This window comes from Peromyscus maniculatus, chromosome 5 (genome assembly GCF_049852395.1).
Source record: "Peromyscus maniculatus bairdii isolate BWxNUB_F1_BW_parent chromosome 5, HU_Pman_BW_mat_3.1, whole genome shotgun sequence".
NCBI lineage: Eukaryota > Metazoa > Chordata > Mammalia > Rodentia > Cricetidae > Peromyscus > Peromyscus maniculatus.
The window spans coordinates 141,803,649-141,830,714 of record NC_134856.1 but is presented as its reverse complement, the minus strand read 5'-3'; the positions used below and the strand labels follow the sequence as shown (position 1 = coordinate 141,830,714).

The 27,066-nt window shown below is 45.0% G+C and overlaps 2 long non-coding RNA genes across 3 annotated transcripts in view; one reads left to right on the top strand and one right to left on the bottom strand.

Annotated features, from left to right (window-relative positions):
• Positions 1-17,781, top strand: part of LOC143273509 (uncharacterized) — an 18,790-nt gene extending 1,009 nt beyond the window's left edge. Inside the window, exons 2-5 of one of the 2 annotated variants that reach the window (XR_013051704.1) lie at positions 139-298; positions 3,694-3,858; positions 6,050-6,199; positions 16,901-17,781. This is a non-coding gene — a long non-coding RNA (uncharacterized LOC143273509). Of the gene's footprint in view, positions 1-138; positions 299-3,693; positions 3,859-6,049; positions 8,104-16,900 lie in introns of those variants that run through there. The other variant, XR_013051703.1, reaches the window with a different exon arrangement.
• On the bottom strand, positions 3,845-27,066 carry LOC121829661 (uncharacterized). The gene is made up of 4 exons (XR_006072734.2): positions 26,579-27,066; positions 24,358-24,661; positions 21,630-21,675; positions 3,845-4,215 (listed from the first exon to the last, which is right to left on the bottom strand). It is a non-coding gene; the product is annotated as an uncharacterized LOC121829661 (long non-coding RNA).

Genomic DNA, 27,066 nt, shown 5'->3' with positions numbered 1-27,066 from the left:
AAGACCTTTAGGGCATGATTTGGGGTCTGTGCTCTTGAACAGATTTCTCTGTGCATGAGAGTAATAGATAAATAAGTTGTCTCTAGACTGGGTCTACCAGGAAAGTCATATCGGTTGGGTCTCTTTTCTTCTTTCCAGCTAGTAACACAAGACACCCTGTGCTACCTCTGAACTCTGACAGCAAGAAGAAGACATCCTCATATAGTTTCTTATCCTTGGACCAGACTCTGAGCCCATATAAACCTACTTTCTTTGTTGCTTAGTCTGTGGCATTGTGCTACCTACAAACAAAAACAGGGTAAGACAGACGACTACCTTGTAAAATGCTTGGTCAGTAAGTAAGTAGTATGTTCCCATGTTCACACTCTGTAGGTTAAAGGTCAGTACAAGCCAACCATAATGGTTTGTATCTGGGGATACTGTGGCTGTGCGTGAAGTCATCCAAGAAACAAGTATGGTGAACTTGTAACAATCCCTCCCATGCCTCTCCTGCCTTCAATTCATTTGCTGCCTGCTGTGGTTCATCTTCCTTGAGTATGTTTTCTTGAATATGATGGCATGGTTCTGGTTTCATTAAAGATATATTGCACTCACTGAAAAAAAAAACCTTAAAAATTTAAGAAACCATGGAGGGAGGTTCTTGGTTTCTTTTATCAGGGGCCATTTTCCAGGCTGCTATTGGTCCATGCAGTTGAAGATACTTAGGTTTTATTCTTGACGTCTAGAATTTCTTGTTTCTAGGCGATGGAATAGAACTCAGTGTTGTGGGACATTTTGATTACACTCTAACACTCCTGAGACTGCCAATAAAGTTTACTTTGAATCAGAGGGTGGAGCTAGCTACAGCTGACCAAAATTAGCCATAGAGGTTTTGGAGGACTGAAGTTATATAAAGAGACACAGGAAGTAGTAGGGTGGGGCTTAGAAAGATTCTCAGATCACTTCTTTGCCACTTCTCTGATCATTCAGGTTCTTACCAGATAATGGACTCCCAAGTTTTTATAATTGATAAATAATAATTAGATAAATGCTACAATTCAGTACCTGGGTATGGTGGCACACACTGTAACCAACACTCAGGGTAAGAGGCAGGAGAATTGAAAGTCAGTGGCCAACCTAGTCTACATACCAAGACTTTGATTCATCTAACTGATAAACACACACACACACACACACACACACACACACACACACACACACACACACACACTCCTTTGTCCTGTCAGCTATTTTCTGAAACTATCTTAAAAATGGTTTTCAGCCGGGCGGTGGTGGCGCACGCCTTTAATCCCAGCACTTGGGAGGCTGAGCCAGGAGGATCTCTGTGAGTTCGAGGCCAGCCTGGGCTACCAAGTGAGTTCCAGGAAAGGCGCAAAGCTACACAGAGAAACCCTGTCTGGAAAAACCAAAAAAAAAAAAAAAAAAAAAAAAAAATGGTTTTCTCTTGTTTATATATCTACCAAACATTGAACTCAATGTTATTTTCTGAATGACAACCTTCTGTGTTGATAGCAAGTTAAAAAAAAAAAACATAAGCAGTTGTTCTCTGAGAGTGTTCTTAACTTCATTTTGTGTAACAACTTGCTGGCAATGCATTGGGTGGACAGAACTCCTCAGCCAGCTTACACTTGAGCCAGAGAAGCCGGCATCATAGCTCTTCACAGATGGCTGAGCCAGAGCAAGGGTGGCAGGTGTCAATCAACACCTGCTTATTAAGAGCTTCCAGAGGCTCAGGTTTGGCTGGGAGACCGGAACATCTGCATCCTATGATGACAGCCAGGGTTAATGACAGGATTAATGATATTTGAAAAGCTAGCATTCTTTGGTGCAGGTAATTTAAAAAGCTTTACAGAAGTGTCTTAGGAAGTCTTCAGTATTGAATAAAGATGCTGCTTTAGGGAAAAAAAATCATTTAGCTATAAGATGGGTCTTCTGAGGACTGGGAATCTGCTGTACTTGAGAAAATAATGTATAAAATATATAAGTACATGAATAAACTAGACCAAGAGGGTGAGGCTTTCCAATTATATAATTTTAAAATGTGTTTAAAAGAAAATGTGTTCAGGGCTGGAGAGATGGCTCAGTAGTTAAGAGCACTGGCTGCTCTTCCAGAAAATTCAGTTCTCAGCACCCACTCAGCAACTTACAACCATCTGTAATTCCAGTTTCAGGGGACCTGATGCCCTCTTCTGACCCCTGCAAGCACTGCATTCATATGATAAACATATATGTATTATACTTAGCCACACATACATAGACATAAAATAAATAAATCTTTAAAACAGAAAATATTTTCACAGCAATCATTCTTTAATCAAATGTATTCATGGAAGTCTTCACAGTCAGGCAAGTTGCTTGCCTTACTTCACATGAATAGGCCTTTTCCCTGTGAGTTGCCAGAGGTGAACCCAGACTCAAGCATGCTAAGCACATGCTTTACACTGATCTACTCCTTAGGTCATGACATAAGTAGATGTCAGAGGTATATTTTATTCATTCTAAGGATTCATTTTGAAATGGTTTGCTTGGGTCCTGGGCTTGGTGCTCCGTTTTCTGTGTGTGCAGGTTAGTCAAAGTCTGTCAGCCTTCCTTTTGGTGTCACTGGAGATACCACAGTGACAGCTGTGCATTGTCTGGAGAGACTTTTCTCTGCATCCTGGACAGCTTTAATTGTCACCATTGTCTAGAATCACCTAGAAGGTATCCACTGATTGTCTTTATCAGATCACTCATGGACATGTCTGTGAGGGATAATCTTGTCTCTCTTCAGTGATGTCGGAGGACTCAGTGCACACTGGGCAATGCCATTTCCTGGGCAGATGATCCTGGGATGAATATGAATGTAAGCATGAGCCAGTGAATGCCAGAGGGCAAGCCAACAGGCAGCATTCTTCCATGGGTCCTGCCTCCAGGCTCCTGTCTTAAGTACCTACTGCAGTCATGGACCAAGACCTGGAAGTACAAGCCACATAAACCCTTCCTGTGCCAGTTACTTTTATTCAGAACCTTTCCTCACAGTACAGACTGAAACTGCAACATTGTGATATGTGACAATCTCAGAGACACAAGTCTAGGTGCCCTGAGAGGTGTGCTGTTTGGTGGCTGACCCTCCTTGGTCTCCTTTTCCCCCACATTTTCTATCTTCTTTTTCTCACCCGAATTTTTTCTCTTTTTCTAAATGCCATTCATTTGTGAATACATAAACCTCTATTGCTGGTTACAAGGACATTGTTTTCTTGAGAAGATAAGAAGACCTATTTTCAGTTACCGGGAACATGATTAAGGTCTTGAAATAGCCTACGTCTTGGTATGAAGTAAAGAGAAATTTTTAAAGCTTTGAGTTGCTAGAAAGAGTTGGGCTAGGGCAGTGGTGGGACAGGATGAAGTGACTTCTACCTTGAGTTCTCCCTTCATGCTTGGCCTTCTGCTAGAAGTATCCTGCCTGTCTCTATGTGCCTCCTCCACACCCCTGCCTCCTCCACACCCCTGCCTCCACACCCTCGCACTGTCCTCCATGCCCCTGCCTCACACCTCTGCTCCAATGGTGCTCTATCAGAGGCTTTCTTGATCATCCTATGCAGAACAACCCCCTTTCCACTCCCAGGCTCTGCCTCTCCCTCTTCCCCTGCTTGATTTTTCTTCCCAGCACTTCTTAGTCAGCCCACACATAAACCATTTGTCTCATTTCTCTAGGACAAAATCTCTCCACGAGAAAGACTTTGCTTTGTTGGCCCCTGTATCCCTGGCATCTGAATAGTGTCTGAGCACAATAGGAACTCGACCGATATTTGCTGAAGGAATAAAGGAGGACTGTGTTGCTGAGGTTTCAAAGGCACTGCCCTGCTGGTACCTCCATTGGTGAGTGCTCGTGCAGTAAAAGAAGTCCAATCCCCAGTCCTCTCCAAACGGAATCCATGAGCACATTCTCCTTAGGCTCTCGAGCTTGTCATTCTTCTAGGGAATGTCACCTGGAGTCCCTTTCCCATTCAGCATCCTCTTAGCTTATCTGACGGGTACAGGAAGACCCTCATAGAGTGCCATCCACTCCTCATTTCAGACTCCCTGGAGGGAACCCATGTGCACAACCAACACAACTATCCTTCTTCACACCCAGTTGGGTGCTTGTCTGGGAATTCAGGTTTGAAGGAGCTGGCTGGACCAGGTGAAGTGAAACTTCTGTCTGAAGACATCTCCCACAGGCTTTCACTTGGCAGGCTGTATTCAAGTGTGTGAGACAAACACAGAGGTCAGAACACAGAGATGATACCATGCATATGCTACTGGGTGATCCGATCAACTGAAAAAGATTCATGAGAAATTCTGTAGTAATTCCTAGCTGCACACATGTCACCTACTAGTTAATTAGTGGACAGACTCACACCAGACAAGTCCATTCTGTGGCTGCATGTGAGTGTTTTCAGCCTGAGGCTATGTGTACCTCCTTGGTCTTCCTGGGAAGTCTCTGCTGCATGCGGACCTACACCACAGCTTTAGTCATAAGACACTTCCTGCTGTTGGTGGAATTTGGGATGAGAACCCTCAGCTACGTAAGCTCCAGTGTGTATTGATGTGGGACCTCTGGGGTCTTCAGACATTGCGATTCTCTTAGGATGACTATGGATTCTGAAAATAGGTGTGTAACTCCTGGACCTGTTTGTCATCACCATCTTCAAAGAGAGACAATCTCCTTGGTCACCATTTCCCAGGATAGACCACTGTGTTCTATGGTGCCACTGGGGCCCAATTCCTCACTTAGGGAAGAAGCACAAGACTGGTGCCACTCAAGAGGGTGACATAGTTCAGCAGCAGGGGGTTTCCCTGACATGCACAGACCGGGTCTATCTCCAGCATTGCTCATAGTGGGAATAGTGGTGTGTAGCATAAAGATTAAATGTCAAGGTCATCCTCAGCTATGCAGAGAGTTCAAAACCCTATGTAAGACCTTGTCCTAAAGTAAAACAAAAAGAAGAGAGAATGCTCATTGTCACAATGCTCAGATGACCTTATTGAATACCATAACACTGGAGCTTGGGTCTTTCTTTCTAAAACAAGAAAACTGAAGTGGGTTGACAGTTAACTAGAGCACAGTTGAGCTGAAGAAAGACTCGTCAATGAGTGTGAGTGTGGAGACAGAGCTTCCAAACACAGCAAGGATGTAAGCAGGAGTGCGGGAGGAATCAAATTTTTCTGGATCAGGGGAGCATATCTATAGTGGAACCCATTACCAGGAATGTGAGCAAAGCTCCCGTAGTAACTGCCACAGTTCTGTTAGAACTGGGAAGGCACAGGAGGTTCCAGAAAGGCGTTAGGGCTCCAAATCCAAAGGGGCAGTGGTGAGGTAGGCAGCCATGTAGGAGGTAGGAACCCAGAAAGGGGCTGTGAGCTCCAGCTTCAAATTAAGTTATATAAAACATGAAGAGCACTAGTGCTGTGTAGGGGTGAACCCTGGGGTGAGTGATTGACAGGATATGAGGAATCTCAGAAAAGACACTAAGGTGATGAGCTACAACGCGGCAGTCAGGGGCAAGCTCTGTAACACTCCTCTAAACAGGAGTGCTGTCCAGTCCATTTCTCTTCCTCTTCCACGGTAAATAGAAGGTGGCAGAAGAGTCACTACAAGACCATAGAGACTGGTCCTCACAGGGGGCACAGGATGATGTGGGCTGTTGGAACCCAGCTGTCCTGATGAAAGCAAGCCCAGGGCACACAGAGACCCATGTGTAGGTGTCGTGGCTCAGTTCAGCCGAGCACTTAGAACACAGCTGGTATCAGCTGCTAGGAGACACAGGCCCCAGTCTCCACGTGACAGCAACAGCATGAGAATGAGTGGGAGCTGCTCCTCGTCCCACCCACCCCCTTCCCTCCTCCTTCCTCCTTGAGAAAAGTCATAGCAGTTTTATGCTATTACATTTGGGCTTCCCTAGTAGCAGATACAGCCACAGATAAATGAAACAGTAATTGATGGCAGAGTTTTAAAAGATTATGAAAAGCCTTCTAATTCCCTCTTAGTGTTCTATTACTTTCTCTTTTGGTTTCCTGGTTTCTGCAGGAAAATACATCAATGCATGAGTGAGATTTGACCATCACCATTGAGACAGCAGCGAAGGACACTTTTTCAACTGCATCTAAGGCCAGGCTAGGGAGCTGTCATTTAAGATGGCCCTCACATCAGCCCACATTCTCCTAAGGCAGCTCTCTGGTAAGAGTGAGGTCTCAGCCCACACGTGGGAGGTTTGCTTTAGTTTTTAAACACATTCTGACTTGTGTGCTCTGGGTGCAGCTCTCCTCATGACGGCTGGACTCTGGGTCAGGTTGTGGGTATCACTTGGCAGTGTGCACACATGAGGGAGGTTTGTGTGCACTAGAGGAGTGCTTCAGACCACAGGGGCAAGAGAGAAAGCAAATCCAAGGCTGGAAAGAGAGATGGTAATTATCTCCCATTGTGCCTACTGTCATGTTATTATTCTAACATAATACATATTTTACCTTGTGAGTAGAAATCAGAGATTTCTCAAAACCACCTTTCTTACTTTAAATAGTGAATTTTATGGATCATTAAGTCCATTCTTATATAAAATCTGAGCTATTTAATTTTTTTTTCTACGTAAGTTTTGAGGAAAAGGAAAACTGAATACCAGCAACATCTTCTAGAAGAACCATGACACGGGGGAGGTGATACCAGGGACCCCCTTCCTCTTGGAGAATTCTGGGAAATTAGAGAAGAACCTGGAAAACAGATTTGGAGGGTCAAACTGTTGCTAGTCTGCATCCTGCTTGGGATCAGGCAAAGGTTTTCACTGACAATACATTATTGTCTTTACATGTGGAGTTCCACAGCTTCAGGTGTCACTCACTCCTTCTTGTTTGAGACAGTGTCTCTTGTGGATGGCAGATGCACAAAGGCTAGCTGGTCTGCACACTTCTGAGGGTTCTTCCATTTCTGCCCCCCCACTTCCCTCATATGAACCCTTGGATTACAGACCCTGCTATCATGTTCACCTTTACACAGATTCTGAGGATTCCTGACTGAGTCAACCCCCCAGGCCAACAGTTGGCATCTGCTGAATCAGTAAGGAGATCTTCCCTAGTTCACAGCCTTGGAAAGCCCTCAGCATGCTCCATGAATTTAGGGCAGTGATTGTGTTTTATTTATTGTGATGCTACACATCACACACACACACACACACACACACACACACACACACACACACACACACACACATACACACATGGGGGTTGGCGTAGTTCCATATATGTGTTCAATATGTAAGTGTGGAACTGAATGAAGGGCCAGGTGTGGTGGCACAAACCTTTAATCCCAGCATTTGGGAGGCAAAGGTGAGCCAGTATCTGTGAGTTCAAAGCCAGCTTGCCCTACTTAGTGAGTTTGTGGCTACCCAGAACTACATAGCACATAATCAGACCTGTCTCAAAACAGAGAGGGGCGGGGATGGGACTAAAATGAGCATCCTTTGCAGTGCCCAGCACTTCCCCAACCTTGAAAAAACACAGAATGATTGAGAAGAGCAGACTAGTGGCTGTAGAGATGGCTCAGTGGTTAAGAACACTCACTGTTCTTGGGGAGGACCCAGGTTCAGTTCCCAAAACCCACATGGTAGCTCACAACAGTCTGTAGCTTTAGTTGGAGGAGATCTAATGTCTTCTTCTGACTTTCACAGGCATGAAAGGCATTTTATGATCCACATAAATGCTCACAGGCAAACATACATATACCTAAATAAATATTTTTTAAAGAGGGGGACAGACTAGATCCTCCTTTCTCAGACCCTTCACCATTATACCTTTGGGCTTCCTCAATGACAGATTCTACCAGACAAGGAGGGCATACAGTTTATGCAGCCCTATGATGGCTGCATTGGTGTTGAACACATGTGGATGTTTTCTGTATCACTATTCCCTCAAAAGTACAGTTTAGCAACTTTTTGTACAGAGTTTACATTGCTTTTGGTATTGTGGGTAACCTAGAGAATGCACTGGAAGATGTCAGGTCTGGGGGCTGAGGCGTGTGCAAATTCTTCACCATCTTAGGAAGCATGCTTGAGAAATTTCAAATTTTGGTGCCTGTGGGGAGCCCTGGAAAACACGCGCGCGCGTGCGCGCGCGCGCGCACACACACACACACACACACACACACACACACACACACACACACACACAAAGCTAGCAACTGGAGAGATGGCTTAAAGGTTAAGAGTACCAGCTGCTCTTGCAGAGGATCCAGGTTCAGTTTCCAGCACCCACCTGTCAGCCCACAACTGATGTAATTTCAGTTCCAGGGTTAGGGTTAGGGTTAGCCCAACTCTGCTATGGCTTGCTATTAGCTCTGATCCCCAGGCAACTTTATTTATTAACATACAAATAAAATCACATTTCAGTACAATTAAAATATCACCATAGGATCCGATGCCCTCTTCTTGCCTCCATGGGCACTGCACACATGTGGCACACATACATATTCCAGTAGTGCAGTGTTGAGCGCCATTATGTGGCCACCCCTGTTGTCCTCTTTTTTGTTTTCACACTGTTGTCTCATCACTTACACTCTTCACCTCTTCATCTCCACCACGTCATAGAAGAGATACATCCACAGAATTAAACAGAAAGTCTGTCTTAAATACCACTTGCAGAGAACTTTAATCAGTATTTTCTGATTTAGTTTTGTAAAGAATCCTGCAAGGGAAGTTTTGTAATAACTCTTGCTTTGGACATGTGCTCAGTGAAGCACAGAGAGGCTCAGCAACTTGCTGAAGGGCACACAGTGGGCAGGAGGGAGAGCCAAGATTTGGATCTGGCTCTGGAGCTTGTGTTTTACACATCGACCTTGGACTGACCGCTACGATCTTTTCTTTGTGAATCACTCATTTCTGTATGTTTGTCTATTGTTGTGATATCTCTTCTAATGATGAGGTTTTTATGGCTGAAGTAATGACCTCACACCCCAATGACCCATTCTGACGTGGAACTCAGTGTACTTCAAGGCTTCACCCACATCAAAAGCTTTGCATCTCCTGAGGACCTGCATTCTGGGCAGCTCCCAGGGCAGCTGAACAGGAAGCAGGGTATGGCCTTGTGCTCCCAGGCAGAGCCTACTCCTCTTCAGAGACAGAGCAGCAGCGGTCTGGACCCAGGGAGAGCCTCGTTCCCCTGGCAGCTGTGTTGGGGTTTGATTTAGTCTTGGGTTGTCTTATTGGTCACCAGTTGCAACCAAGTTAGATTCAGTTCCTTCACATGAAAATCCATGGAGCCTGGTCCTAATGGGATGCTCTTCAGAAAAAGCAAAAAACAAAATAGCAACAAAAAACCCCAAGATGATTAGGAGTACAAGATAGAAAGCAAGGATTTTTGAGTGTTCTGCCTGGATTGGTATTCAGATATCTGAGCCCTCATCCCACCGCACCTCCCCACCCCCACCAATTAGTAGGTATTTACTGTAGTATGTATTTTTTATAGTTTTCTTCTAATCTCTCTGTCAGGCTTAGGTTCAAATTGGTTTCCAAGGACTTGCCTAGCTGCCATTGTTTGTAAGTGATTATGTAATACTGATTGTGAAATAACATGAAATATTAACCAGATTCTTCTTCCCCCCTCCCCCCCCCTTTTTTTTAAGAACTTCCCCTTAACTAAGTGCTCTTGAGTTTTTAAGTTCACCGTGAATTAGAATCATCTGGGGAACTTTACAGACTCGCCCTATCTGGCCTCACCCCTAGATGGAATCCATCGGTCTCTGGGGCTCTGCTGAGCGTCTTGTTTGGGTGGGTCTGGGGCTTGACTGGGCACCTTGCTTGGGTGGGTTGATTCGGGTGAGGGAACAGAAAGTCAAAGGGTGAAAAGAAACATATTCTTGGAGTTTGAGCAGACTAGCAGTGGGAAGGACACAGACAGGAGACCTGGCAGGAGGCAGTATGGGAGGGCAGTGAGGCTTCTTGCCTCCAGAAACAGAAATGGTTCCCAGAGCAGTGAGGGAACTCAGAGGGTGGAGAGAAAGCCGGGGGAAATGGTGCGGCTTGTTTTGGCTCCTGGGAGTCTTCTAGACTCAGTGCAGACCTGCATGCATCTGGGATTAGTGACCAGGTAGAACACTGGATACCTTGACAGATGTCTTTATGGTCTGATACAGAATGTCTGCTACCATGTCCCTCCCTTGCCAAATTTTTTGACACCGCACTCAATTCCCTAGAACTCAGATGACATTCTTAGCAAGGAAGAGGGGGAGAGTACTGAATTTTGGTGGAGGGAAGGGAATGTTGAGAATAGAAAACATATTCCAGGAAAGTTGATGAATGTCTGTATCAGGATTATTTAAAACGATTTACTTTTATTTTTATGTGCATGAATGTTTTCTTGTATATATGCACACCATGTGCATGCAGTGCCCATGGTGGCCAGAAGAGGCATCATATTCCTGAAACTGGAATTGCAGATGGTTGTGAGCCGCCATATTGGTGCTGGGAACTGAACCCTGGTCCTCTACAAGAGTAGCAAGTGCTCTCAACCACTGAATCTCACCAGCTGCAGGATTTTTTTAAAACTAGCCCTTATTAACACTTTCAAGGATCCTTCATTCTTTAAGCATTTGAAAGCCTTTTAAAGACCTAGGAGCTTAAGAGTTTTGACTCCTCATTCTCTTGATCTACTATTTGACAATTAAAGCAATATGAGTCTCCATTGCTATAATTTTGTCGACATTTCAGTTAATTTAGAATAGGTTTTTAATTTTACCCATTAAAAGACACTTTATCATTAAACCATTGTACTTGGACTCTTAACAAGTTTTGTGAGCCTTTCATTTATGACTTTTATGATCCTATATATCTTTTATATTCCCCATCCATTTTTTGCTGGGCCTGAATGATATCTGCTTTAGAGCAACTGGTGGTCTCCTTAAATACACTACCCTGCTGTTCTGTCACATCAGAGCAACAGAAATAAGGACTTAGAAGCAGCATTGACAAGTAAGTCATTTTCCATGTAAAAATCTTTGCTTTGGCTGAATCGCTGGCACCGGGTACTTAAGAATGTGGCCAAAAATTACAACCTGTCTTGTGAGAAAGACATACTATTTTCATTACTTAACAGTCTTCACAAAGCCAACCTACCCTTCTCCTCTGATGTTAACTGAGCGTGAGTGTAACTCTGGAACAAATAGCCTTGTCTCTGACCATGTGGTTGTGCTTTGCGGCATTCCATTGCCAATGGGGAATGATAGAATCACAGAGGCTTAGCATAGAAATGGACCTGCAGCCAGCAGGACCCCCATATTGCTGTTGTTTTAATTGACATGTATTCTTTATATATAACAATGGGTTTCATAAAGACATTTTTATTTCTAAAATAATGTTTTATTTATCCTTTGAGAATTTCATAGGGGTATACAATGCATTTAGGTAAGATCCCAAAAACAGCACAATTTTACTCTTCTTTGTGGCTGAATAGATATATTCTGTGTGCATGTCTCACATTCTTTATCCATTCCTCCTGATGGACATCGAAGGAAATTCTGGGACTTAGCTGTTGTGAACAGTACTGAAATGCACTGACATTTTTCTCCTGCTTTAACCAAAGCACAGATTGGCTCCTTTCCCAGCACTGGACTAAGCTAAAGGCAAATGGCAAACCAGAGAGACCAACAGCATCCCAGTGACATCTGTTTCTTTAGCCCTGCTTCTCATTCTGTGGGTTAATAAACACCAATATAATCTAAATTAACTTGGTCTCATTTGGCTGTTTGCAATTGAAGAGCCATAGAATGAAATGAGTTAGAAATCCTTAGATGATAGCTATAACAGGAATCCTTTCTCTTACAAAGGTTTTCAACTCAGCTAAGGTGAATTACTAGGTTGGGCAGTTGGCTTGGTGGTTTAAGGTGCTGGTCTCCAAGCCTGACCACCTGAGCTCAGTCTCCAGGACCCACAAAGAAGAGGGAGAGAACCAACTTCTGAAAGTTGTCCTCTGGCTTCTCCATTTGCACAATGGTGCACAGTTTCCCAGCCCTAATAAATAATAAAATAGATAGGTAGGTAGACAAACAGATGGACAGACAGACAGGGAGATAACCATTGGAAGATTAATTATGAGTCCTACACAGCAAATTGAGTTGGAAAAAATCATATTAATGAACAGCTTGAAATTGCTGGGCTCACATAAATATTGTGACAGGTCTATCCTTTTTGGAATTTATGCTTTCCTTGGAATGAGTTTTCCCAGCTGTTGGTGGTGGTACTGTGGTGAGGTTAAGAGAAGGGCTGTCTGGACTCTGGCAGACCCATAGTGAGAGAGGAGCTGTCCACCCACCCCATGTGGTTTTGCTGTGGTCTCATCCATTTGTGCTTCCAGAACTTATTTCTGGATTCTCTCTTAGACATTGGGAATCTTGGTCAAAGTCTCTGTTCCTCATCTTTTTTTTTTTTTTTTTTTTTTTTCTCCGAGACAGGGTTTCTCTGTGTAGCTTTGCGCCCTTCCTGGGACTCACTTGGTAGCCCAGGCTGGCCTCGAACTCACAGAGATCCACCTGGCTCTGCCTCCCGAGTGCTGGGATTAAAGGCGTGCGCCACCACTGCCCGGCTCTGTTCCTCATCTTTACCAAGATCCACAGATGGACCCAGTTGGCTTGCAGAGACAATATAAATGTCTACCTCAAGTTTAATCCAAGAAAAAAAAAACATTTTTTTAAATTAGTGAGTAGGTTGATCTCCTACTTCCTGTCTCCCAAAATCCTGCTAACTCTTCAAGCACTACAGAAATCCTGTAATGCTTTTCCCCTTGAGCGCATCTGCAGACCTGTGGATTGTCTTACCTGTGGCAGGCTTATTGGCCTTGAAACTTCACTTTTTTACAACCTACGTTTACAAGCCTTGTTTCTCCTCTTTGCTCCTTAGCTTGTAGAGGGAAGTCTTGAACCTTTGTATCTCCCATTGTGGGTGGGCATGAAGGAATAACGTTGTTTGTATCCTCACCCCCATACTGGATTCAACAAAGGCTGATGAACTCCATTGATAACTGGGTGACCTGCTCTGGTGGTATGAGTGAGAATTGCCTCCACAGTCTCATATTTTTAATACTTGGTCCTCAGTTGGTGGAACTGTTTGGGAAGGATTAGGAGGTGTGGCCTCCTTGGAGGAGTTGTGTCACTGGGAGTGAGCTTTGAGATTTCAAAAGAGCCAGCTAGCTCTTTCCTTGCCTCCTACTTCTGGATAAGAATGTGAGCTCTCAGCTACTGTTCCAGCACCATGCCTGACTGCTTGCTGCCATGCTATCTTCTATGATGGTGATGGACTCACTGTCTGAACTGTAAACCACCAATAGTTTCTTCAAAGAGTTGCTTTGATCATAGTGTTTTGTCACAGCACTTGGGGAAAAAACAACAACTAAGATACCCATAAGGTTCTAGAGGAAACAATGTTCTCATGGCATGGCAGAGCCAGAAAGCTCCATGCTTGGACCCCCAGAGCACTGCCACCTGTAGGTGTGTCTCAGAATATATTATTAAAATTACTAGAATTTCAAGACTTTTGCCACATCTCTCCTGGCTGTACCGCTCTCTATTTTTCACTGCTCTTGTCTTGTCTGTATATTTATGTTACTTGACAGACTCTGAAGATGCCTGAGTCTGAAGCCTGAGTTGTTTTGACCTTGTTACTATATCTACAAATATTTTGCCTATTTGCTCACAGCTCTCAACTTTCCTGTAGTGTATATTTAAAAACCCTTTGGAAAGAGTGGTGCTGACCTGCATACCATTACAAAGCCAGGCCTTCCCTGTACATTGTCAGTAGTTGCTTCTAAACTTGAGGTTTTTGTGAGAGTAGGGCATATTGCATTTCAGCTTTGAAGTCATACACTGCCTCAGGATGGGCTCTCCTCTCTGTACCCCACCGGTAGTCAGCTCCTTTGGGCAGGTACTTGTTTCCAAAGATAAATAATATTTGCAAAGGTGTTTGTGGAGCTGAGTGCCGCAGAGATGGGTCAGTGTGGATGGAGAGGTGGGTCAGTGTGTGGATGGAGAGGTGGGTCAGTGTGTGGATGGAGAGGTGGGTCAGTGTATGGATGGAGAGGTGGGTCAGTGTGTGGATGGAGAGGTGGGTAAATGTATGGATGGAGAGGTGGGTCAGTGTGTGGATGGAGAGGTGGGTCAGTGTGTGGATGGAGAGGTGGGTAAATGTATGTATGGAGAGATGGGTCAGTGTATGGATGGAGAGGTGGGTAAATGTATGGATGGAGAGGTGGGTCAGTGTGTGGATGGAGAGGTGGGTAAATGTATGGATGGAGAGGTGGGTCAGTGTGTGGATGGAGAGGTGGGTCAGTGTGTGGATGGAGAGGTGGGTAAATGTATGGATGGAGAGGTGGGTCAGTGTGTGGATGGAGAGGTGGGTCAGTGTGTGGATGGAGAGGTGGGTCAGTGTGGATGCAGAGGTGGGTCAGTGTGGATGCAGAGGTGGGTCAGTGTGTGGATGGAGAGGTGGGTCAGTGTGTGGATGGAGAGGTGGGTCAGTGTGGATGGAGAGGTGGGTCAGTGTGTGGATGGAGAGGTGACTCACTGTTTAAAAGCTCTAGCCCAGCAATCCTGAAGACTTGGTTTTGATCACCAGAAGTGATCAAAAGAAGCTAGATGTGGCAGCCACGTTTGTAATCTCAGCACTGTTACAGAAGTGACAGGAGAGCCTGGCGTCCAGGGCACAGCGGCAGAAACAAGAGAGACCTCATCTTAACAATGTGAGGGAGAAAACCAACTACCAAACGTTATCCCCTTGAAATGAACCACATGAAATAGCTATTGACAACCATGTTGATTAAGCCAATTCAATGTTTTAAGTCCTTTTTATTGATGGCCAGCAAGACTGGGATTGTGCCTCTGAAAAATCTCTTGGTGCCCAAGCCCAGGAGTGCAGAGTTTTTAAGGGCGAAACCCACAAAGACAATAATTTACATCACAGTGAGATGAAGGTCACTGTAACCTTGAAATGTTAATTTCTAGAAGAACATTGTAATTAATTTAGACATAACAGGCCAATTATTTTTACTTATATTTTTTTCTGGTTATTTTAGTTTAATTATTTTGATTAATACATCTGGACCTTGGTCAAGGCTATGTTTAATTTCTGATTATTATGAGTAGAGCAGCAATGAACACAGATGAACAAGAATATCTGTAGTAGGATGAAGATTCCTCTGGAAATATACCCAGCGGTATAGCTGGGTCTTGAGATGGATCTATTCCCAGCTTCCTGACTCGCCCTCCTGATCTTTAAAATCAGATACTGTGTTACATGATGTGCTGGTTAATGTCTTGTCAACTTGATACTAAGTGGAGTCACCAGAGAGAACTTCAGTTCAGGAATTACCTCCATCAGATTGGCTTGTGAGGTATTTTCTTATTTGCTAATAGATGCAGCAGGGCCCAGCCCCCTGTGAATGGTGCCATCCCAGGGCAGGTGGGCCTGTGCTGCATCAGAAAGCAGGCTGGAAGCCATGGAGAGCAGGCCAGTAAGCAGCCCCCCTCCATGGCCTCTGCATCAGCTCCTGCTTCCAGGTTCCCGCCACAAGTTCCTGCCCTGACTGCCCTCCATGATGCACTGTAACTTGTTAAGCTGAAATAAACCCTTTCTCCCTGAGTTGTTTTTGGTCCATGTTATCCCACCAACAGAAAGAAAACTAGGACACTTGGATCTTTTTACATTTACATTTTTTATCAAATTTTTCCCACTTAGTCCCCTCTTGAGGATCATGTGGGAGATGTAACACAAAATCTAATAGGTCTTTCAATAAAAAAAAAAAAAAACCCTGAGCCAGATAAATGCTGAAAATCAGAGAGACAAAGGAACAAGCCACCTCTTACCTCTAGGACTTCTCAGCCTGAAAGGCCTCTTGACAAAAGGGGTTCCTCAGCCGAAAAGCCTTTAGTTCCTGTCTCCTCACGCCTTATATACCTTTCTTTGCCCAGCCATGTCACTTCCTGGGATTAAAGGTGTGTGCCACCACTGCCTGGCCTTTATGTTTAATCTAAAGCCTTGTTCTGTTCTCTGATCTTCAGGTAAATTTTGTTAGGGTACACAATATATCACCACAGGGAAAGATGGATTTATAGTTATTGTGTTATTTAGCTAGAGGAGACAGACTTGAGGTTCTCTCCTGTGTGGGACACTGGCAGCGGAAGCTGAAGCTTCCCACATCCTTCTAGAGCTTCATCATTCTGAAATCATCTCCAGCCGTTTCCCAGTGGAGGCTAACAACTCAAGGCAGGCTCATTGTTCACGTTTGGTTTCAGATCTTTCTATTTTCAGTTATGGGGGCCCAGGGCAGGATGCTGAACGCTCGGCTGGGTCTGTCTCTGAGGAATGCACTCAGTGGCCTGGATGCTGGACAGATCTGGGGTCACGACCTCTTTTTACTCTCCCAGATTTCATTAAGGGCGCCTCAGGCCAGTGTGCACTGTTAGTAGGTCACCAGAGTTACATTTTATCCAGCATTGCCCTTCTATTAGGCAGTGTTATCTATTAACCACCCCTGTCTTTGCCCACATCCCTGGTGGGCACTGGGTAAAGTAAAGATGCAAAATTTCTGGGAACATTAGAGTGCGGCTGGGCAGGCTCTTTCCTTGTGGCAGGTGGGTGTGGGAGGAGAGGGACAGGAGTCTGTGCTCTCTTCATCCAGTGTTCGTTTACAGACATCAACATGTTCACTCTAGTTGAAGGTGCTGATAAACTCATTATCAGGGACATCCTAGAATGTGAAAAGCTACCTGCATCTTTGGGCTGGCCCATTGCAGTAACTCTATTGATATCCTTCCTGTCTGTCACTTGTGGAGGACATTCTGCACCCCACTTAACTGATCAAGCGGGTTTTCTTTCTGTGGATGCCTATAACTTTGCACCCTTCCCCTCAGATCAAGAACAGATGAGGGGCAGCAAGATGGCTCAGCAGATGAGTGTGCCTGCGGTGATACACGAGGACCTCATTTCAGTCCCAGAAACCCACAGGGGACAGAAAGAACCGGTTCTCAAAAGCTGTCCTCTAACCTCCCTTTACCCCTACACACTGAATAAAAACAAACAAATGTAACAACAATAATAAAGAGCAGAAGACCGCACTGCAGGAATACACCCAGCTTGGAGATGCTCTGATTTCACAGTGACAGCCCTGAAGGCAGGGACAGAGCCTTCTGCCTGTGACCCCGCCGAGTTCCTTGTCCCCAGCCCTGCTTTTGAAACCAGCCACTTGCATCTGGCTTGCCCAGTGTGATTCCAAGTTCATTCGTGTGCCTCACCTGGGCCAAGCCTAACTTTCCCTGTCCCTCCACATCTGTCTACGCTCGATCTGGTCACTGGGTAACCTTCAAACACAGTGAGCCAGAGTAGGCTTTGTGTACTTGGTGTCCAGAAAGAAGCAAGCTCTGAGCCCAACCACCAGTCTCCCACACTCTGGTGAGTGGCTGGTTTACACGGTCCTTTCTGTTTTAGGGGAGGTGTCCTTGACATTGTTAGAGTACTTTTCTTTCCCAAGTGAGCCCGCTGAAGCCAAAACAAAAAGTCCCCAATCTAGTCATGGCTGCATTGTTTTCCTAGCTGTTCAAATCTGTGTCTCAAGAACACAAATCCTGGCGTGGGTCTGGGCACACTCCATCTTTTTGGCCTGAGTGTTGCCCTGACGCTAACACTTGAGGCAGCTAATTAAAACCAGACCTTGTTCAAATGTCAACAAAAGGGAAGCTTGTTTTTAGTTGCTGTTTCTTGAGCACCAGGAATAGAAGTGGGTGAGCAGTGGGGTGGTGAGCAGTGGGGTGGTGAGCAGTGGGGTGGTGAGCAGTGGGGTGGTGAGCAGTGGGGTGGTGAGCAGTGGGGTGGTGAGCAGTGGGGTGGGTGAGCAGTGGGGTGGTGAGCAGTGGAGTGGAGAGAGGCAAGTAGTGAACCTAAGAGTCAAAAATGCAGGAGGTGAAGATTAGATTCCTTTCCCTCCTCAGATGCACTCATTACTTGGTCCTGAGTGAACGGGAGGCATTTCTAATAAAGTATGCTAAGCATTAAAATAAGAGATAATTGGAAGTATTCCTAGCTCCAGCAAGGACTGATTTGTGTGTTATGAAGTCAAGCTGAATGCAATTTCTAATCCTTGCAATTGTCATTAAAACATAGGAAACTGAACACTAACAACAAAGCATTGCTGTTTAATTTCATTATAGTTTACTCTTTATAAAGGAAACAGGCGGCTTGTGTGGACAGAACGATGCTCCCGAATTATAACCAACTACTTCATAAAGTTAAAGGAAACAGAATATTAAGAATATATTTGCCAGCATGTCTTGGGCTTGATATTTATTGGTTATTTATCATTTATATTTTGAATTACAGGAGTTAAGAACACTTTTGGTTTTATGTAAGGAGATTGAGGTGCATATCTCCTGGCTAAGATAGGGTGGATGACAAGGATGGGCATTTCTTTCCACTTAAAATGTCATGACAATTAGAAAAAAACCTTATTTTTTAAATGCCATCAGTAACAGGGGTCATGCAGTAATGAAGAGCAGTGAGTACAGAGATGGGAACAGGCACCAGAGGCCTGTGGTCACCCAGTCATGAGAGCACATGAAAGATTAAATCCCATGAGAGAAAGAGATGAGAAATGGAGTATTAGGAAAGACTCTGTCATGCCTCCCACAGCAAACCAGCTAATCTTTAACACGAACAGGGGAGAAAGAAAAGAAGGAACAACTCAACAATATAAAAACAATCAACAAAAGGTCAAGGATCTACAAATCTCTCTAAATAACCCTAACTGTAAGGGTCTTAAGTCTCAGATAAAAAGCACAGAATTGCAGTGAGGAGGGATAAGACAAGGCCATCTATGCACTGTCTCCAGCAAGTACACCTCCCTGACAGATGCATTCACAGACTTCAAGTGAAAGGAGGAAGCCAATTCACCAAATAGACAGATGCTGAAAACAAGCCAGCACACCTGTTTTGATATCTCACAATGGAAACTTTAAGCTAAAATTAGCCAGAGCAGATAAGAAAAGCCAGCACATATTAACAAAAGGAACAATCAATCCATAAAGAAAATATAGCAATTGTAGGGGCTAGAGAGACACTCAATGGTTAAGAGCACTTACTGGTCTTGCAGAAAACTTGGTGTGGTTCCCAGAACCACATGGTGCCTCACAACCCTCTGTAATTCCAGATCCAGGGAACTGGATGCCCTCTTCTGGCCTCTGCATGTATGTGGTACACAGATGTACATGTAGGCAAAACACTCATACCCATATACATAAAGTAAAAATAAGCAAGTATTTAAAAAATGTGGCCATTATAACATATACCAATGAAATCTAGAGAATCATTAAGGATTACTTTGAAAACCAAAATAGAAAAAAAATCTCAAAGAAATGAGTAAATTCTTAGACATGTATTATCTACCAAAATTAAATTAAAAAGGAAATAAACATCTTTTTGTTTCTTTATTTTTTGTTTTAAAATCCCCATTACAGTTTCCCCTCCCTCCTCTCCTCCAAGCCTCTCTCCACCTCCTCTCTCTGCACCCCCCCCCATCCACTCCTCCTCCTCTGTTTCTCTTCAGAAAAGAGCCAGCCTCCCAAGGACATCGACCAGCCATGGTATATCAAGTTACAGTGTGACTAGACACCTCTCCTATTAAGTCTGGATGAGGCAACCAGGTGTGAAGAAAGGGTCCCAAAATCAGGCAACAGAGTCAGAGACAGCCCCTGCTTCCACTGTTAGGAGTCCCACAGAAGACCAAGCTACACAACTGTCACATATGTGCAGAGGTCAGTCCCAGGCAGGCTCCCCGGGAAATAAACATCTTAAACACATACAAAACAAGCAGTGAGGTTGAAGCAGGAAAAGAGACTCCCAAGAAAGGAAAGCCCTGGGTCAGGCCAGTCTGCTGCTAAATTCTGCCAGACATTAGAGAAGAGCCCCAACCGTCTTCCTGTCTCCCCGATCACAGGGCAAGGCTTACAAGGTGCAAGGCCACAGCCAGCTTTGGGTGCTGGGGACTTGAACTCAGATCCTTTTGCTTGCACAGCCAACACTCCTACCCAGTGAGCCATCCTGCCAGTCCTCAGTGAGCATTTTAAAGGAATTAGTGTATCTGATGGCTGTGAAAATGCCCTAGACACTTCCATGTTGTCTCCTACACAAAGACTGCTCGTTCTGAAGCACTGAGGTCTCTTCACTTCCTCTACACGTCTTCTCCCTCCTGGACAGGCTCTCCTGCCATGTCTGGGCTGTCTGTCACTCTGATGATTTGTCTGGTAAGCCGACAGGTGTCAGACATTGTTAGACAAGAATCCTGTAACTTTAAACATGAAGTGACAGAAGTCTTGCTTACTTAGCACTAGTGACTTTTCCTGTAGAGACAGGGGGAAGAACACTCATTGCTACAATGATTTTGGACTTTCTTATAAATTCTTGGAGAAAATAAATGTGTATTTCTTCCCTGGCCATGCACAGAGGATGTGGTTCGACCCATCATACTGCAATTTCTGCCTTGAGGAAATCAGAAAAATGCACGTCTGTCCAGCAGCTTTGTGAATCCAGCAGATTGTTGGGGACAGAGAAATGACAGTTGGTTAACTCATTTCTGCTCCAACTTTTCATAAAACCCCAAACATTCATTTTCCCTTTTAGTTCTTAGGTATTTAAATAAGCCAACACTGAGAATTTACTGAAGGGTCTTTCAACAATAGTAGATGCCCTGAAGCCCCAATGAGGCTTTCTTTGAATTGAACTTGTAAAAGTAAAGAGATTTTTTTCCAATTCCACAAAATAGAAAGTACCCTTAAGCCTTAGCTAATTAAATAATAACCTGTTCTGAAAATGTAAATAGCGTTGTCTCTTAAGTTGAGCTAATTTGAATCACAGAAGTGATGCAGAGATGTGTGTTGCGGGGCCTGAAGTCATGGAACCTCAGATGGGAAGGAAATCACCTCGGTGGCTTTACCACCACCCCAGTAGTGGGTAGAGATTTTCCTGTGTTTCTGTCTGCAGGTGGCATTCAGCCCAGGTGTTGGTAACAAACACCATAAAATGAGCAGACTATTGGCAGGTATTCACTGTCTTTGTTCCAGAGTTTCAGAAGTTCACAATCAAGCTGCTCAAGGATCTGGCTCCCCAGTGGGGGCTTTCTACACAGCTCACAGATGGTTCCCTTTCCGCTGGGTCCTCACATGCCTTATTTCTTCCTCTTGTAAGGACCCCACAGGCTCATTTGCCTGAACCCTCCGTCCCCAGCTGGTGATGCACTTTAGCAGGTTGTCGGATCTTAGGGGTTATGGCCTCCATAGCAGAAGCAGATGACTGGAGACAGGCTTATGGACTTCTGGTTCTGGGCTGAGCCCTCTGCTGACTGCCTCCTGATCTTCCAGAATGCAAAAAGCCACACCACAAGCCCCTGCTGCCAGGAATGGAACCCCCTACCTGCCAGTGCTTTGCTGCCATAATGAAGTAAATTATTTTGACTCTTAAACACGGAGTCAAAATAATCCCCTCCCCCATTTAGTTTCTCAGTTAAGCATTTGTCACAGAAATAGAGATGAGAATAATCAGAGTAAACACACATACTGTTATGGGGGGTTTCAGACTTCTTTTAAATATACTTACCCCTCCTGACACTATCATATTGGGGGCTGGGTCTCCAACGTACAAACTGCAAGAAGTGGAGGATAAATATTTAGTCTATGACATTCGACCCTTGGCACCACCAAATTCATATACTTGAATCTCAAATGCATTCCATCTATCCCAGCAGCTTCAAAAATCCTAGTTAGTTTCTGTGTCCACTCTTGGACACTTAAGAGAGTTTAAATTTTGGAATTCCATGTCTCACCTAAATTAGATGTTGGTGAGACTCTAGGCATAGTTCATTCCTATGGCAAAATCCCTTTCTAGCTAATAAACTCAAAATCAGATGATTTCATGTTTCTGGTGCATATAGTGGGTGAGCCATCAGATAGACACTCCCAATTAGAAGGTAGAAACAGAAAAGAAGGAAGGTGTTAACTGGTCCAAACCAAGTCCATTTCCATCCGGCCATTCATTAGAAATTCCCATTGGCTTCATGTTCTATCTTCTAGTATTACTGGGATGGTGTCCCTGTCTCTTTAGCCCTGCCATGAGGGCTCCCTAAGGCTTTAGGCAGTGGGCACTTCTAAGTTTCTGAGAGACATCTGTTTGGGTGATAAAACTGGGGTGACCATTGAACCCAAGAAAACCCACTGTAATAGCCTCTAACTGCCTCCAAGGCCATTTGTCTCTTGTCCTGACGAACAGTGCATATTTGAGGTTGGAGAGATGACTCAGTAGTCACAAACACTTGCTGCTCTTGAAGAGGACCTGGGTTCCATTCCCAGCACTGTAGTGGGTAGTCGGTCCAGCTTTGACCTGGAAATACCACCCCCTGTGAGGCTTTGGTAACTGTCACGCCTACAAGGTGGAGCCAAGAGAGGACCCCTGAAGACTCGGGATACAGATGGGGGAGCTCTCTTAGTTCCTGGACCCTGGACGCTGGAGGTGGACCAGGAGTTCTCCAGAGAACACTGCTGGACTGCGCTACACCTTTCCCAGACCCTGTAACCTATGCCTTCACTTGTGAGTTACCCCACAAAATAAACCTCCCTTTTAACTGTGCAGAGTTGCCATAATATTTTAACCAATACTGCACCCATATGGCAATTCACAACTGTCTATAACTGCAGTTTACAGGATACCTGACACAGAAAATGTGTGCTGAGACACTAATGTCTGTGATAGCAACAATAAAGAAACCCTTTGAACTGGTTTACAGAAAGAATTTGGAGAATAGGCTGGGGGATAGCTCAGCCACTAATGAGCTTGTTTCACAGGCATGAGGATCTGAGTTCAGTTCTTGGAATATTTAAAAATGTCTGTAGTGGTGGCGAGCACTTACAATCCCAATGCTGGGATGATGGAAAGAGGCAACCCCTGGGCTCATTGGTGAGTGGTGATCAAACATGAGGAATCCATTCTGGGAACTCAAAGCAGCTGAACTTTGGAATCAAGCTTCAGCATACGCAGGAGATATCTCAGTCTCCATTCTTCCAAAGATGGGGTAATGCTGATATTCCAAAGAGGTCTCAGAACGGATACTCATTTTGACCCTCACACTACTGAGATAGGGTCTTCTCTTCTGCATGTGGCTCCCTATATGTGCAGCCATCTGCCACTTTCCCTTCCCTTTCCTTTCTTTTTGAGACATTTCCTAGTTTAAAGGCGAGAGCGCACGCACACGGCTTCTCAGTCTCACCACTCACAGCTGCTCTTGCTGTCAACTGTGCCCAGCCCCTCCACCCTCGGGCAGAGGAGGTGCACCGTGGCCTGTGGCTCACTCAGTGCAGCCAGTATTGGCCTGTTCACTGGGTACCAGGCTCTGTGCGGGGGAGAGGGATGCAAAGGTGAGTGAGAGGCTATGCCTGGCCAAATACCAGGAGGAATCTGGTAACTGTAACGAGGCAATGCTGTAACAGAGATTTAGAAGGATCTCATGGTATAGATAAAGATGGCTTTCCAGCCGGGCGTGGTGGCTCACACTTTTAATCCCAGCACTGGGGAGGCAGCGGCAGGCAGATCTCTGTGAGTTCAAGGCCAGCCTAGTGTACAGAGCGAGTTCCAGGACAGCCAGGGCTACAAAGAGAAATTCTGTCTCCACCCCCCACACCCCCACACACAAGATGGCTTTCCATGCTGACATTCCTGTGTATGCTTGCCCATGTGGCTGAAGCCTCTGTGTGTATGCATTTCAGTGTGCAGCAGGATGAGAATCCTGGAGGAAAGTCCATAAATACATCCTTCCATAGAACTAGGGGTTAGGTCTTTTTGGACGATCACTTGTTCATGTAATTTAAGTTCTCTAGATTGTTCTGGGCATTTAGCACAAAGGACTGCACTCTTGTTCCCAGTGTATCACATGCTACAATTTAGGGAAAATGGGAAACATCTCAAACAAAGACCTGGGCAGAGGCAGGGCTGATCTGGGAGAGCAGGGAAGGGAGAGGCAATCCAGCCGAGGGAGGCTGCATTGTGCACAGTCTGCGCAGTGCGGGAGGGGAAGCAAGCCTGTCATTTCCCCCTTCCTTCCTTTCTTTTCTTTTTTTAAGTTTGGAGAAGGAAGCAGGCACTATTTCTCAGCTCATGAGCTTTGCTATGGTTCGAGCTTGCCCTCAGAAGGTTGATGGTGTGGGTGGATGGCATTGTTCCATTTAAAGTAGGGCAGCAGTTGGTGAGTGGTTAATTTAAGAGTCATTGGTCTGACAGAACAACCCATGCGTCCTCTCCCATCTGCGTGGGGGAGACAAGCCAGTGCTGTACTTACCGCTTGGACTGAGCCCACGGAGCCGATCTTTAGCAGCCCTGTTTGCAGAGGAAGACACAGCGTTGAAGCAGCTTAGCCAGGGTTAAAGTAGCGTCAAACTCCGGGTTTGGGTTTAGCTTGGGCTGTGCACTTGCCAACCTAAGTTTACATGGGCTTGATTTTCTTCATAATTACAACTTTCAACACAAAGAGAAGAGATTCAGCAGCGTCTAGCTGGGGGAAGAGAGAGTCCTGATGTACCCACTGTTGGTATTGGAATTGAGTCCCAGGGAGCTCATAGTGAGTCCAGGTTCCAAAACAAAGACTAGAACAGAAACACACGAAACAGACAGCTTCTTAAGTGGGGGTGGTAGGTTTCCAAGGAGGGAAGTGGGCCAGAGCTGTGAGAAATGTCAGAAGATCAATGGCAAACACTATACAAATAACTAGGGCTTTTATACCCCAGTATCCCCAGATTTTGGCTCATTTTCACAGTGCATACTAGTTTTAGGACATGCTCTGTTATATGTCAGCTTTGGTGGGGAGAGGTTTCCTGTCTGGTTTCTTTTATAAACTGATTTTAATTCATTCTCTGTCATACCATATGGTTTGTGACTGAGACCACATATCACTGGGAATCCCCTTCATGGAGCATTTTTTCATGACAGGACATCAGTGTCAGTGGTATCATCCTCATCAACCCACACCTGACACAGAAGACTCCATGGTGAAGTCCCTTCATGATTCTAGCCAGTTGCCATAGTGATCTTCTCAAAGGTTCTCCTTGGGCTGAGACAGACCATGTGGAAAGACTCTTAATTGGCCTGTGTTTTAGTTTTCTTTGCTATTGCTGTGATACAATACTCTGACAGGATCACCTCAGGGGAAAGGGTTTGTGTGGGCTCACAGGTCAAGGTTACAGTCCATAATCATGGGAAGTCACACAGGTGGGGAGCAGTTGGTCACATCATATCCACAATCAGGAGGCAAATGGAGATGAAGAGTCCAGTATCCCAGCCAGGCAATGATGCTGCCCACAGTGGGCGAGTCTTTCTACCTCAATTAATGCAGTCAAGATAGTCTCCCACAGGCATGATAAGAGGCCCAGGTCTGTTAGGTCTAGATTCTGCCCAGTAGACAAGCAATACTAACCATCACACCCTGGCATGATCATTAACTTGGAGTTCTTCAAGCAGGCTTATGGACTGTTTCTGAGACATTTCCAAAGCCATAAAATGTGTTCCTCAAGTATTAACTGAAATTGTTCTTCTGTGGTCCCTGTTCTCTTCTGCTGCCTACGCTGAGAAACACCCAGTGGAGCCTCTAGACACCACCACAGGGGAAGGTGAGCTAGCAGCAGGAGGAGAAGAAGAGGGTTTCCCCTTCAGCTTCCAAGTTTTGGGGAATATAATAAATAATGTAAAAAATCCTCTTGCATCGTGTATGCAATCAAGATCTGGCAGAACACAGATGGCAGGGGAACAAAGCTTCCATTTACTTCTTTCCTCTAGAAAACCATCCTGTTTTCCCCTGGTTGTAAAGCAGTAGGTGAGAGAATATGGTCATAGTCTACTCCAAGCATGTATGAGCTGCCATGGCCCACTGCCTTTAATGACTTGTGTATGTGTAGGAGCATCTGCCAGTCACCAGTGCCACTGAACACATCACGAGTGCCTCATGTGATAGTACCCGTGTGAAAGGTGGCAGAGGCACATGCCTGGGGAAGTGGAGACAGGCTGCCCTGGGGCTCAGTGGCCAGCCAGAAAGCCAAACTGGTGAGTTACAGATTCAGTGAGAAACCTTGTCTGAAGAAATAAGGCACAGGACTCAGCAGTTAAGAGTACTGGCAGTCTTGCCCTGGATCCAGGTTCAGTTCTCAGCTCCAAATCACAGTTCCACCTCCAGTAACTCCATCTCTAGAGGATCTGATGCCCTCTTCTGAACTCTTCAGGCATTGCACTCATGTCATGTGCACCTACTGCTGCCCCTTCTCATAATTAAAAAGAAATAAATCTTAATTAATTAAAAAGAAAATAAATCTTCACACACACACACACATATATGGTGGAGAATGTCTGAGGATTGAAATTGACTTACAATTTTCAAATACAGGTTCCTGCACACACACACACACACTCATACACATGAACACACTTGCACACTCACACGCACATATTCACACATGCACGTATACACGGACGCACACAGAGTTCATTAATCCTTGCTCCTACTTTTCATGTACCTGTCTCAGTATGAAGCTTCCATAGCTGTTTTTTCAGGAGCTTCATCTCTCTGTCTGTCAGAACCAGCTGACATCACTTTGCCAAGACATGGGTTCTTGTTGTTTTTGCAGGACCCACAGAACTCTGCTGTGGAAGTTAGCTTCCTGGCACCAGCGCTCCAGCGTTTTATGTGCTTAAAATTCCATCTGTGCAAGTCCAGACATGACCCAAGTGCTTGTCAAGTCTAGTTCATCTCAGCCCTCCCAGGGCCCAGGCTTGCAAGCAGGAAGGCTTCCTCACTCTCACACACCCATCCTGCTGAGTCAACAGCTCTCTCTGTCCCAGATCATGCAGCCTGGGATTGTTGACAAACTTGGGCAATTTCATTTGCTCTGCCCAGTACATACTGTGAGCCTGCCAGGAGTCCTGCTGGCTCCCAGATAAAGACAAGATTCCAGGAAAGGTTGAGCTGTGCTTGCCAAACCTGGCCTGAGTTTCTGGCCACACA